Below are 13361 nucleotides of genomic sequence, written 5' to 3'. Positions count from 1 at the left end.
GTTTTCCCTGTTGTCCTAATTAATTGCACAGGTGCCTAAGAGGAAAAAACCCTACTAACTTCTTGTGTGGTGTGTGTGTGTGTGTGTGTGTGTGTGTGTGTGTGTGTGTATAAACCCTGCTAACATCTAAGTTAGCTTGAAAACCTTCTTTATTTGTGTCACCAAGGGGTACAAAGTGAATAAATCAACATCCCTGCAGCATACACTTAAAAATGCTAAACTATTTATCTCCCTATAGTTTATTTTTTCATTAAGAAATAGGCCAAAACTGGTTTGGCTCAGTGGATAGAGCATCAGCCTGTGGACTGAGGGGTCCCAGGTTTGATTCCGGTCAAGGGCATGTACCTTAGTTTTGGGCACGTACCTTAGTTTTGGGCACATCCCCAGTAGCGGGTGTGCAGGAGGCAGTTGATTGATGTTTCTCTCTCATCGATGTTTCTAACTCTCTATCTCCCTTCCTCTCTGTGAAAAATCAATAAAATATATTAAAAAAAAAAAGAAGAAGAAGAAAGAAATAGGATGGAGCGCTAGCCTGGCTCAGTGGACAGAAGGTCCACCCCTGGGTTCCATTCCAGTCAAGGGCACGTATCTCAGTTGCAGGTTCCATTCTGGTTGGGGTGCATGGGTGGCAACCAATCGATGCCTCTCTCTCACATTGCTGTTTCTCTCTGTCTTTCCTCCTCCCTTCCACTCATTCTGAAAATTAATGGGAAAACATCCTCCAGTTAGGATTAACAAAAACAAACAAACAAACAAAAGAAATAGGATGGAGCTCTTGCCCAGTAGCTCAGTTGGTTAGAGCTTTGTCTCCATATGCCAAGGCTGTGGGTTCAATCCCTGGTCAGGACACATACAAGAAGTAACCAATGAATTCATGGAACAACAAACGTTCCCCCCCTTCCCCCTTTCTCTCTCTCTAAAATCAATTAATAAATTTAAAAAATGAAATAGGATGGAATAAAATTTTCACATTAAAGTAGGATGAAGACTTGAAGTCAGAAGGATAAAACACTAATAATGGAGACATGTGGGCTTGTGTTCTCACCCCATCTGGAAGATCATTTGACCAAAGCTGTGTTTAGTGTACTTATATACCTGTCTATGTGCACAAAATAGCTGTAATCTAAGGAAAAGATATCCCCAAGTTTTAACTGGTGCTCCAAACAAGAAGCAGCCCTCAAGGAAAACAATAAAAAAAGGAGAATCCAAACATCACAAATAGCATTGAGAACTGTAATGAAAGGCTTTCTTGTGTCACTAAAGCATCACTTTGGCAGGCCCAGCTGCAGCTGTTAAAGTCTGGGGAACATTCTAAAGGGCAGATGTGGCAGTGCCCCCTTCCCAGGAGCAGGCCCTCGCGTCTCTCACTTCCAGGCCTGAGAGAGCAGCTGCAGAAGCCCACACTCTCAGCACTCAGGGTTAGTGATGTGAAGCAAAGGCTGTCTCTTCCATTTGAATTATGACTTCTCAAAATGCCAAAAAATCAACCAGTTGAAGTTTTAGCTGGCTTTTAAATTTTAAGAACAACAAAAACTTATTTGGATACATTGTTAGAGCTTAAGGTAATTATCATAGAAGTTTATAAATTTTTGCTTTGGTGAATCATTTGATGAACAATTTCTGATGCAAAGGAAAGTGGTGCCTGGTCTCCCACATTCATTCCTGAACAGTATCATGGAGTTGGGGAGCACACATGACCTGGAGGGACCTTTGCTGGCATCCCAGAAGCAGTGGAATTCTACCGCTGGAGAGCCTGGCTAGTGTGCAGTCTAGCAACTTGGAAACAGGCAAGTACCAGCACCCCATTACAAAACTACCACACTACCCTTGTAATGAAGTCACATTTCAAAATTTCCTGTTTCCCTTTTCTTGAATGAGACATTAATGTATCCATTGAGTTGTCTTCGTTCTATTACACCATGTCTTTCCTTTATCAGGAGTATGTCCACATAAAAACAGAACTAATCATGATTTGTTATTTCACAGTCAAAGAGACCAAGTGATTATCTTGTTTACAAGTTATGGTGTTATGTAGATGGATAGGAGCATGCTCAGATCCGCACCCCCCCCCCCCCCCCGCCCCATCCTGTAAAGGAAACAACAACAACCTTTTAAAAATAAATAAGATGCCTAGCTGGTTTGGTTTAGTGGACTGAAGGGTCCTGGATTCGATTCCAGTCAAGGGCATATGCCTGGATTGTGCACTCAATTCCCAGTAGAGGGCATGCAGGAGGCAGCCAATCAATGATTCATCATTGATGTTTCTACCTCTCTCTTCCTCTCCCTTCTTCTCTGAAATCAATTAAAAAAAAAAAAAATAGTATAGCCCTAACCCGTTTGGCTCAGTGGAAGAGTATCGGCCTGCGGACTGAAGGGTCCCAGGTTCGATTCCGGTCAAGGGCATGTACCTTGGTTGTGGGCACATCCCCAGTGGGGAGTGTGCAGGAGGCAGCTGGTCGATGTTCTCTCTCATTGATGTTTCTAACTCTCTATCCTTCTCCCTTCCTCTCTGTAAAAAAATCAATAAAATATATTTTTTAAAAGATAGTATAGCTTTGAAACCAGAACTTGAGTCCCAACTCTACCATTTAAAAATAAATAAATAAAATAAAATAAATAAGAAATATTTTATGAAAGAATTTAGTTAGGGGACTGTTTACTTAGCTTTGGAAACCTAATCATGGAAACCGAGATCATGACTCAAACATATTGCCCACCTTGGCAAGGTATGTATATAAAATTCCATGGGTGTTTACTAATTTGGAACTTTATAAAGACCACAAAAAGATTTGTTGCTGATGACGTTACTCTTCAGAATTAGAGGTATATTGTACAGAAGCCTACAACTTGCTTTGTACTGTTTTTTTCCTGAAACAAATGTAAAAATTTCTGACATCATTCACCAGATCTTTCTAATGAGATCTCTTAGGATGATTTTTTTTTTTCTTCTGTGGGCCTTGGGGGCAGGCCCAGCTACAACAAACACGGGAAAATGGGCAAGAGGGCAGGGGGAGGAGAGAGTTAACAGATTTGGTCTTGAGCTTGGGGAGTTGGGTGGAAAAGTGATGATCTTTGGGGCTTGGGATGAGGACCAGCAGGAAGAAAGCTGTCTGATGGGGGCCTGGGCAGACCCAACGGAGGTGTTGGTACCCTTGGGGCTGAGCTGAGAGGGGAAAAATGAGGCCCCTCCCCTGAGGACAAGGCACTTGGCTCAGACTCCTCCTGCCCCACACCATCCATGGGAGAGATGGGGCCCTCGTCCCCGCGCTCCTCTCACTGGCTCAGAGGCTGTTCCGGGTTGAGCCTCTGAAAGAAGCTTTTGCCCAACTCATATGTGCTGATCATGATGGCACAGGAGGGGGCGGCCTTGATGATCCTTGGGAGGAAGCCTGCAAAGAGTCCCCTGATGCCGGACTCAGCCCGGATCCTCCGCCGCAGCAGCCAGGTGGAGTCCGCGTGCACAGGTGACATTCTCACAGCTTCCACGGCTCCCAGCGCAACCTGGCGTTGAGTCTTCACTACATCGAAGGATAGAATCAGGATGGCAGCCACCGTTCCTGAGATGCCACCAGCCACAAAGCTGATGCCCACCGATGTCTGGTCCTTTGGCCTGCGCCCACTCAGCCAGCTCATAGTTGAACCAATACAGGGCTGAAAAGGGCACATCCCGAAGAGCAGTGGGGCCCCAGCCCAGCCACGGTGAGCGCCAGCCGCCCTGAGCTACGGAGGTTCGGACACAAGCACCCAACTCCCGGTATGACACATACTGAGCCTGCAGCTTTGTCCGTACCAGCTCTAGGGGGCTTATCACAGTCACGGTGCCCAAGAGGGCCAATGCACCAGCCACCATGGGTGCATAGAAGTCAGAGGTCAGGGCTCGACCACACAGGAAGGCCTTGAGTTGGTCATAGGCCGTGAAGTAGATGGCGGTTGCTGGCACAGTCATCACCATCACCAGGGTGGCTGGGAGGCCACTCCACAGGGTCCTGGTGCCCTTGTGTCTCACAATCTTCTCAAAGGCAACCATGGTGCCGGTGAAGCGAGTAGGGTCCTGAAACCAGGTGGCACAGCGGGCACCGTTTGGGCACAGGTACAGGGGTTCCAGGACACCATTGCAGTAGAGGAGGCACTTCCATTTGGTGTAAGAGAGGCTCCAGAGTCTGGAGGGAGGCATCACATCGCTGGTCACCGAGGGACGCTGAGACTGCAGGCGGACCTTCACCACGTCCAGGGGGGTCATGAAGATGGAGGTGACCACGGCCCGGCTCCTGAGGCCACCATCTGCTGGAGGGGCTGATGCCCCCTGGGTCCCGATCAGCCATCTTGTAGCTTCAGTTCTGGCTTTAGGATGGTACTCGCGCGGTGCGGAGCCCGGGGTCGGGCGGGCCCATGGTGGGTCCGCGACCGGTGCGGGGTCCGCGCGCCTTCGCCTCGCTCCAAGGCCGACGAGGAAGCTCTTAGGATGATTTTTAAAAAAACTTTCTGCTTTCCAAACCTCAAATAAATAGGGAAAACCTGGCTTTTGTTTGGGAGGAGGGCTTTAATCAGCAGCATCTTAAGTAGCTCTCAACTTGTGTCTGGACCGGTCTAGACCCTAGGTCTCTGTAACAGGCTCCTTTCTCTGCATACCACATCTCAGGGAATGTTCCCGGTTTGCACTTCTATTGTAATCTGGTTTTTGCTCTCTGTCCACACCTTTGAATCTGGTACCTCAGTCTGTCCTTTTCTCCCCAAGTTCACTATTGCCTGAGTCAGATATTTTGTCTCCCTTTTTTTGCTTCTCCATACTCCCACATCCAGTTCTGAATCGCTGTCCACTAACCCAAGTCATACTGGATTCTCCACTTACAAGAAAGGTATTTCCTTAGGCTATGGGTTAATGAACAGCATTTTGCATGACTTTTGATAGTGGAAAGCAATGATTCAAGTATCATGGTGCTCTGGTCTGGGCAGTTTTTAACTACTGCCTATAGCAATGAATTCTGGCTAACACTGAGAAATGGGTTTTCAAGAACCCTGTATAAGGGTGTCTGAACCCACAGCAACTGTCTGTCTCATGTCATGAACAGCAAAACAGCCCTGAGGAGGGTAGTCAGAGAAGCTCTCGGCACACATGGCCTTGCCAGGAACCATATCGATGATGGCAGCATCACCAGATTTCAAAAACTTTGGGCCCTCTTCCAGCTTTTTTCCACAATGACGATCCATCTTCTTCAGCTCAGAAAAGTTGCAAGCAATGTGAGCCGTGTGACAATCCAGCACAGGAGCCTATCCAGCACTGATTTGGCCTGGATGCATCAGGATAATCATGCGAGCTGTGAAGCCAGCTGTTTCCATTGGTGCAAAGCAGTGGGCAAGAAAGCAGCTGGAGCTGGCAGTCACCAAGTCTGCCCAGAAATCTCAGAAGGTTAAGTGAATATTTTCCCCAATACTTGCCAGTCTTAATTGGTGGTAGACGAACGGTCTCAGAACTGTTTGACTCAATTGGCCATTTAAGTTTAAAAGACTGGTTAATGATTACAATGCATCATAAAAACTTCAGAAGGAAAGGAAAATGTTTTTGTGGACCATTTGGGATTTGTGTGTGGGTGGCAGTTTTTAAGTTATTAGTTTTAAAAATCAGTGCATTTTATGGAAACAACTCTACCAAATATCTATCACTATTTAATGAGAAGGAAAAAAAAAAAAAGAGTGTATGAGGAACCACATCCCATCTAGCCAAAGGACTTCCATATGGTACTGAACAACATGTCACAAGTTTAAGAGTAGAAGCTGCTCTTTTCCTATTCAGAGACAAAGATTTTCTAGTGTGTCCCAAGAGACAGAACTTTCTCACTCTTTTGCCCTTATAGTCCTTACAGTTGACTTCTTCAAGAAGCAGGGAGTGGCCCTAGCCAGTTTGGCTCAGTGGATAGAGCATTGGCCTGTGGACTGAAGGGTCCCGGGGTTCAATTCTGGTCAAGAGCAGGCTCTGGGCCCTGGCTGGGGCATGTGCAGAAGGCAACCAATCAATGTGTTTCTCCCACATTGATATTTCTCTCTGTCTTTCCCTTTCTCTTCCATTGTCTCTAAAAAAAATATCAACGGAAAAATATCTTTGGGTGAGGATTTAAAAAAATAAATAAGTAAATAATAAAAATCCCAATCATATTTTTTCAAAAAGAAGGAGGGAGTGCATTGTATCTACAAAGACCACTGTGTGCACATCTGACAGGATGCTAATTTATCCTAATCCAGTCCACCTATATGCCTGCTATTGCATTTCATTTGTTTCTCTACTGGTTTGGGAGACACTGTTTAAACTCATCCAAGTCCATATTTACCCATCTACTATCCACTTTCCACAGAATTTACCAAACATGTGAAGAGCGTTTACATTCCTCTACTAGTACTTCTGTCTGGTAAGTCTACCTTTCCACCACAAAATTCACATACAATTCCATGTGTACCCTTATCAAAGTTATGGCTTCTCTTCCTGCCACCTTTCTACATCCTTAGCACTGAGCCCCTGCATATAGACTAGCACAAGAAATTTGCTCCATTATTCTACACACTGATGTTCATACCATCTGGTCTGTCTTCTGTTGAAGACCTTTTGCTTTGTGCCCAGTCGTAGTTTTCCACCAATGCTTTGGAACTTTTATTTTAATCTTTTTTTTTAAATAGATTTTTATTGATTTCAGAGAGGAAAAGAGAGGGAGGGAAAGAAACATCAATGATGAAAGAGAACCATTGATTGGCTGCCTCCTGCTCACCTCCTACTGGGATTGAGCCCGCAACCTGGGCATCTGCCCTTCACTGGAATCGAACCTGGGACCCTTCAGCTCGCAGGCCGACGCTCTAACCACTGAGAAAAACCAGCTAGGGCTCAATGCCTTGGAACTTGATAGTCAAATTGCTTCTTACTTCTCACATCTGACCTCACCCAGGGATGCAACCCATGGCTCCAAAGGAAAACCTATCTTGATAGGTGTTATGCTCTAGTTCAACTGAACTACATATTCCCTTTGCACGTGCTATTTCCTTTGCTCAGAATACCCTTCTTTGTCATTGCTTTCCTGGAGAATATGAGCATAAACAAAGTTTCCCAAATCATTTCCCTCTCAGCTATATTAATCATTACCCACTCTGGGCTATCTCTACACCTTTCAATTATTTCTATTGATTATCATACTATATAGAAATTATTTATGTGCATGCTTCTCCATTGTACTTGTATGTCTTGACATCAGGGCTTTTGTAATTTTTGATCTCTAATTTCTTGCATAGTGCTTAGAACATAATAAGCCCTCATTCACTTATTCATTCTTTAGGCAAATATTAATTGAGGACCTATTGTTTTTTTACTCTCATGGAGCACAGAGGAAAATGGAGGCAACAAAGCTGGGTGTTTTAAAAATCAAATTGCATTGCAACTTGATTCAATTGCCTTTCTTTTCATTTTCTGATCCATTACCACTCTTCAAAATAACTTTGTTGGAGTCTTAACTTCAGTTCTGTGGTTCTTGATTCCTATGTTTGCTTTGACTCTTTAAAAAAACAACCAAAAAAACCACAAAACAAAACCCTTCAGATGGCCAATGGCAGGCATTTCCCTGTGTACCTGAGCACGGTGATGTCTTATTTTATCTCAGTTGATCTTTTTCAGTTAGGAAAAACCTTTCACGTCAGAATAATTCAGGATGTTTTTTGTTACTTTTAAAATTTTAATTTAAAGAAAATTTAAGACAGGCATGTAGTCATTTTTCCTGTGAATTTTGTTTTCAAGCTTTTTAAAAAGTTGTTCTTGGCAGAGGTGTGGTTTGGTTTGGGGACAAAGGGGCTTCTGGGTTCAATGTGCAGCCACAGCTTCCTCCATGCCTCCCCCGCCTGCAGTTCCACCATCACAATTACCAAGAAGATTGGTCCTGTGAAAATGTCTGGTTCCTCTGATGGGAAGGAACCTGGCCAAGTTTAGACTATGATGACAATGCCCAAAATTACTTTATCATAGTTGCTAATCAGCAAGCAAAAGAGGTTGGGCTGGGGGAGACGTGGGGAAGGTTAATTGTATATGGGCATAAGGGACCTTATTAGAGTGATGGAAACAATAACAAACTGACTTATGGTTATGGTTGCACAACTTGCTAATTTACTAAAAAAATCATTGAATTACATGATATGTAAAATGTACATCAATAAAGATATAGTAAAGAGCAAGGTGTACAACAGAGTATTTAAATTGCTACCATTTACTTTTTTCTTCTTTTTAAAAAAAAATATATTTTATTGATTTTTTTACAGAGAGGAAGGGAGAGGGATAGAGACTTAGAAACATCGATGAGAGAGAAGCATCCATCAGCCGCCTCCTGCACACTCCCCACTGGGGATGTGCCCGCAACGAAGGTATATGCCCAAATCAAACCTGGGACCCTTGAGTCCGCAGGACGACGCTCTATCCACTGAGCCAAACCGGCCAGAGCTTTTTTCTCTTTTTAAAAAGAAAATGTTTTCTTGATTTTTAAAGAGAGAGGGAGGGAGAGAGAGAGAAAGAGAAACATCTATCAGTTGCCTCCTGCACGCATTCCCAACTAGGGATTGAACCCCCAAACTGGGCATGTGGCCTGACCCGGAATCAAACCAGTCACCCTTTGGTGCACGGGATGGCTCAACCAACTGAACCACACCAGCAGGGCAATATACTACCATTAAAATTAAAAAGCAGGAAACCAAAAAGTAAGGCAAAAAAGGCTGAACCTTCATGAAAAGTTTACATAAATAAAATTTTTAGTGAGAGTGGAGAGCTTTCTTTATATTTGGGCTTATTCTGTGCTTCAGTCTAGGCTTAGTATTCAAATACCAAAAATATGGGCTTGGGGCAAGGGGCTGTCTGTGGAGAGAAGAGGCAAAGGTGTCTGTACTCCTGTTCACTTGCAGGGCACCTAGAGGCTTTGGTGAGGTGACTCTCTCCCAACGTGTCTTGAATTGTGTATAGAGCTGTGTTGCAGGCAATTTGATTTTATGTGTGATCCAGCTAAAGCTCTATATGTCACATTGAATGGGAAGGAGGCAGGAATATGCATAGGTATCACGTGGGCAATCTTTGCGCATTGGGGAGGGGAGGGGGTTGGCATCAGGTGTTAACCTCAGTTCAGCAACCTCATTTCTTGAGTTCTGGCTAAGAGAAGAATTCAGAGCCAAGAATCAAATTATAAGAAAAGTTTATTTAGGAAGCCACAGAGGTAGAAGTAGTGAGCCATAGAAGAAATGGGCTCAAAAACAAGTTACAGCAAAAGAAGGGCCTTTGGAGCTTCGGGGAGGGCGGGAGAGAGAGCTGCCCGGGGGAAAGGGTGGGAAGAGGCGCAGGTGTACTCCATCGAAAGAGCTGCATTGGTTCCTCCATCCTGAGGCCTTTTATCTGAGGTCTCAGAGGAGGATCTCAAGAGAATGTTTATCAGCTCTCCTGGTGTGTCTCCTCAGGTCTTGATCTCCGATGATTGGTCAGCGCCAGGGAGGGGGTCATTAGCCATTGCTGCTGGTCCTGATGTCACTGAAACACAGTGAAGGTCTAAATGTCATTTTCAGGGGTTATTGATTAAGGGAGTAGTTGTGTGAAGGCTAGTAGTTTTGCCCATTGCTAGGCACCTGGGGCTCCCTGCCCTGGTGACCCTCTGCACCTGGCCTGTGATTCCTGCTCTGCTCATGCCTGTCTAACTGCCTATTACAGGCAGCATGTGGGTGCAAAGGCTGGAGGTGCAGGCCTTTGGTAAGGCCAGGTGCTGGGGTAGGGGGTGGGGGTAAGGGGGGTGAATTGTGCATGTGTGGGGAGAGGGTATGGAAAGGAGGAACAGCTAGACCAGAAGAGTAGGGAAGGTGCATTGAAAGGGCAACACACTAAAGAGTGTGGTGTGTGTGTGTGTCTGTGTGTGTGTGAGAGAGAGAGAGAGAGAGAGAGAGAGAGAGAGAGAGAGAGAGAGAGAGAATTCCTGTGATCACATCTCGTGGTTGCAAAGCAGCTTCGTGTACTCAGTATTATCTCCAGCAATGTTCTGTGACTTTATCCTGAATTGGACACAGTTATGTAAAAACGTGTTAAGACAATGCCACAGGAGCTTGGCTGGCAGCAGCAAGCTGGGCAGGTAAAGGAGGCAGGGCACCATGCTGTCCTTGCTGACCTTCTTTCCTGGGATTTGTTCCTGAGCTTCAGTCAAACAGGCACAGGAAATCACCGTGGAGAGAAATGCCCAGTGGGTGAGTCTGGAAAAGAGATGTGGAGGTTTAAGAATATGTTTGATTTTTATTATTATTTTTAGAGGTTGAATTCATTCCACATTTTTGTTTCATGGAGAACAAACATGTTCTCTTTTAAAAAGTCACCAGGAAAGAATTGGCAGCCCTTGCCCCGCTGTACATTGGAGACTCCCAGTGCAGACCCGCCAGACCACCTGGCCAGTGACAGCCATTCACTCCCAGAGCCAGGACTCAGACCATCATTACTGAAAGTACTTGTGGAAAGGTCTTTTTTGTTTTTTTTTCAGATATATGTCTTCATATAAGTTTCCTGTTACTTTGGAAAGAACAGATTAGTCCCTCAGACCTGTACTTTGTTTGGCCTTGTTACGTACATGTTTTCGGCCAACTCCATCTTGCTGAGGGATCAACCCTCATTTCACATGGTGTTTTCTTTCCCATAAACTGCATGACCTGATTTTAGTATTTATTTTAAAAAACACCAACTAGTTTTGCTTTTTTCCAGATGGTAACCCTAAATGCGGCATTTTAATGATAGGTAAATGGTGTGAAATACAGTATCTCCCCAAATTCATGTCAATCAGGGCCTGTCAATGTGACCTTATTTGGAAATAGTGTCTCTGCAGATGTAATTAGTAAGATGAGGTCATGCAGGATTAGGGTGGGTCCTAAAAACAATGATTGGTGTCTCTATAAGAGAAAGGAGAGGGAGATTCAGGGATAGAGACACCAAAACACACATGGGAAAAGGGCCATAAGAAGACAAAGCAGACTGGAGTGATGCAGCCATAGAGCAAGGATTGACGCAAGCAGCTGAAGCCAGGAGAGAGACCTGGCGCAGATTCTCCCTCAGGAGCTCAGAAGAAACTAACCTGCTGACACCGTGATTTCAGACTTCTAGCCTCCAGGAACAAGAGAGCGTAATGTTTGTTGCTTTAAGCCCCCAGTTTGTGATAATTGGTTATGGAAGCCCTAGGAAACCAACGCAGCGTGTATTCTAAAGTTTTTGCTCCACAGCAGCCCGAGAGGTTTTGTTGAAATGTAAAGCAGATTGTGCTGCTCTGATCAATGGAATGGTCTGCAGGCTCCATGTGATCTGTACCAGCCCCATCACTCTCAACTCATTTCATCTCTTTGCCACACTGCCCTTCTTGGTGTTTTCCTAACATACCTCAGGCCCTTTGCCTTTCTGTCATTCTGGAATGTTCTTTTGCTGATATACATACAGCTCTCTCCCCCACCTCTTTCACATCTTTACACATTGGCACCTTCTTTGTGAGACTTCACCTGACCTCTCAACTTAGAAAATCACCACCGATTCCCCAACCCCCTTGCTGCCTTATTTTATACTAGAGGCCCAGTGCACAAATTTTTGTGCACTGGCAGGGGAGGGGGGGTGTCCCTCAGCCCCACTTGTGCCCTCTCACAGTCTGGGACCCTTAGGGAGATAACCACCTGCTGGATTAGGCCAGCTCCCTGGGTGGCAGATGCTGATCCAGCAGGGCTGATCCGGGGGTTGGGGCACTGCCCCATGGCACACACACGGCAGCACTGATCTGGGGGTTGGGGTGCTGCCCCGGGTTGGGTCGCACACAGGACGCCCGGACGGGCCGGCTGATTGCTGCTGCCCCACCCGGCTGCCCCGGGTATCAAATAGCAGACCTATATGGTGGCAGGGCAGGCGGGATGGTGCTGTCCCGCCCTGCCTGCAGTATGCAAATTAGCTGCCATCCGTGCTGATTAGCCAATGGGAGGTGTAGCGAAGGTATGGTCAATTACCATGTTTGTCTATTATTAGATAGGATGTTAGTACTTATCACTGTCTAGCTTATCATATATTTTACTTACTTATTTCATTTATCCTCTGGCTTCCCCAACAGAGGATTAGCTCTAAAAGGACAAGGAGTTTTGCCCGTTCTGTTTTTCTTATGTTTGCTTGTTAATCCTCACCCAAGGACATTTTTAGAGAGAGTGGAAGTGAAGGAGGGAGGGGGGAGAGAGAGAGAGAGAGAAACATTGATGTGAGAGACACATCAATTGGTTGCCTCCTGTACATGCCCCGACCCAGGCTGGGGATGAGAACTTACATCCAGGACATGCCCTTGACTGGAATCAAACCCAAGACTCTTTAGTCTGTGGGTCGTCACTATGAGGCACCAGCCATGGTGTCCATTCTGTTTTTTACTATATCCCCAACACCCATGTGCCTGACACATAGTTGGTACTCAGTGAATATCTGCTGGACAAGTGGGTGCATACACTGGTGGTGCAGCTGTGCTGTCACGTGCATGTATGGAAGCACCTCATTACTGACCACCTTGCATGTGAGGAGCTGCCCAAGCTGGCACCAGAACTTACATTACTATTACCAATTCTGGGCCTACCTCCAAAACTGGATATTTGGCAGCCACGGCAGGGAGCACCTGGTGTTCCTGGTGTCCATGCTATGAAGCTGAATGCCATGCCCACAGAATCCATGCGGTTCTTGGAGGTTAGTGTCTGAGTCTGCTGAGGCTGCCAGAGCAAAATAAGATAGATTAGATGGCTTATACAACAGACATTTATTTTGTCACAGATCTGGAGACTGAAAGTTCAAGATGAGGATGCCAGCATGGTCAGGTTCTGGTGAGAACCCCCTTCCTGGCTTTCAGATGGTTGCCTTCTCCCTGTATTCTCCCATGACAGGGAGAGAGGTCTGGTGTCTCTTCCTCTTCTTATCAGCCAGTTCTATGGGATCAGGGCTCCGCCCTCATAACCTCATTTAACCTTTATCACCTCTTCAAAGCCTTATCTCCAATACAGTCACATGGGTGTTCAAACTTCAACATCTGAAAGCTGGAGTGGGGAGCATAATTCAGTTCCTGGCATCAGTGCCACATCCAGCAATATGGGGCTAAGTAGACTTTTGTGCAGTAGCATTCCGTAATCTTTTCTCTGACAAAAATGGATACAGAATTCCAGATACTAAGTTCTTTCAAGTAATATAGACTATATCTCACATACACTGCCTGAATATAGAAATGCAGATGATTGGTAACATACAGACAGAGCCCTGTACTACTCTGAGTTACTTAACTCCCACTGGCATTTTTGTTGAGTGGTTAGACATGCAATCTAGGGTAGGGTAGGGT

General features: G+C 45.4%; 1 long non-coding RNA gene and 1 pseudogene across 1 annotated transcript; both read right to left on the bottom strand.

The window, feature by feature from the left end:
- Nucleotides 1-3229: 3229 nt before the first annotated feature.
- Nucleotides 3230-4337, bottom strand: LOC118651982 (annotated as a pseudogene).
- Nucleotides 4338-9222: 4885 nt separating this feature from the next.
- Nucleotides 9223-12953, bottom strand: LOC118651967. Its single transcript, XR_004966374.1, has 3 exons — nt 12615-12953; nt 10155-10236; nt 9223-9529 (listed from the first exon to the last, which is right to left on the bottom strand). It is a non-coding gene; the product is annotated as an uncharacterized LOC118651967 (long non-coding RNA).
- Between the last annotated feature and the right edge of the window lie 408 nt (nt 12954-13361).

Source organism: Myotis myotis, unplaced genomic scaffold (genome assembly GCF_014108235.1).
Source record: "Myotis myotis isolate mMyoMyo1 unplaced genomic scaffold, mMyoMyo1.p scaffold_m19_p_3, whole genome shotgun sequence".
Lineage (NCBI taxonomy): Eukaryota > Metazoa > Chordata > Mammalia > Chiroptera > Vespertilionidae > Myotis > Myotis myotis.
The sequence above is the reverse complement of the archived record's forward strand: the minus strand, read 5'-3'. Positions and strand labels throughout refer to the sequence as shown.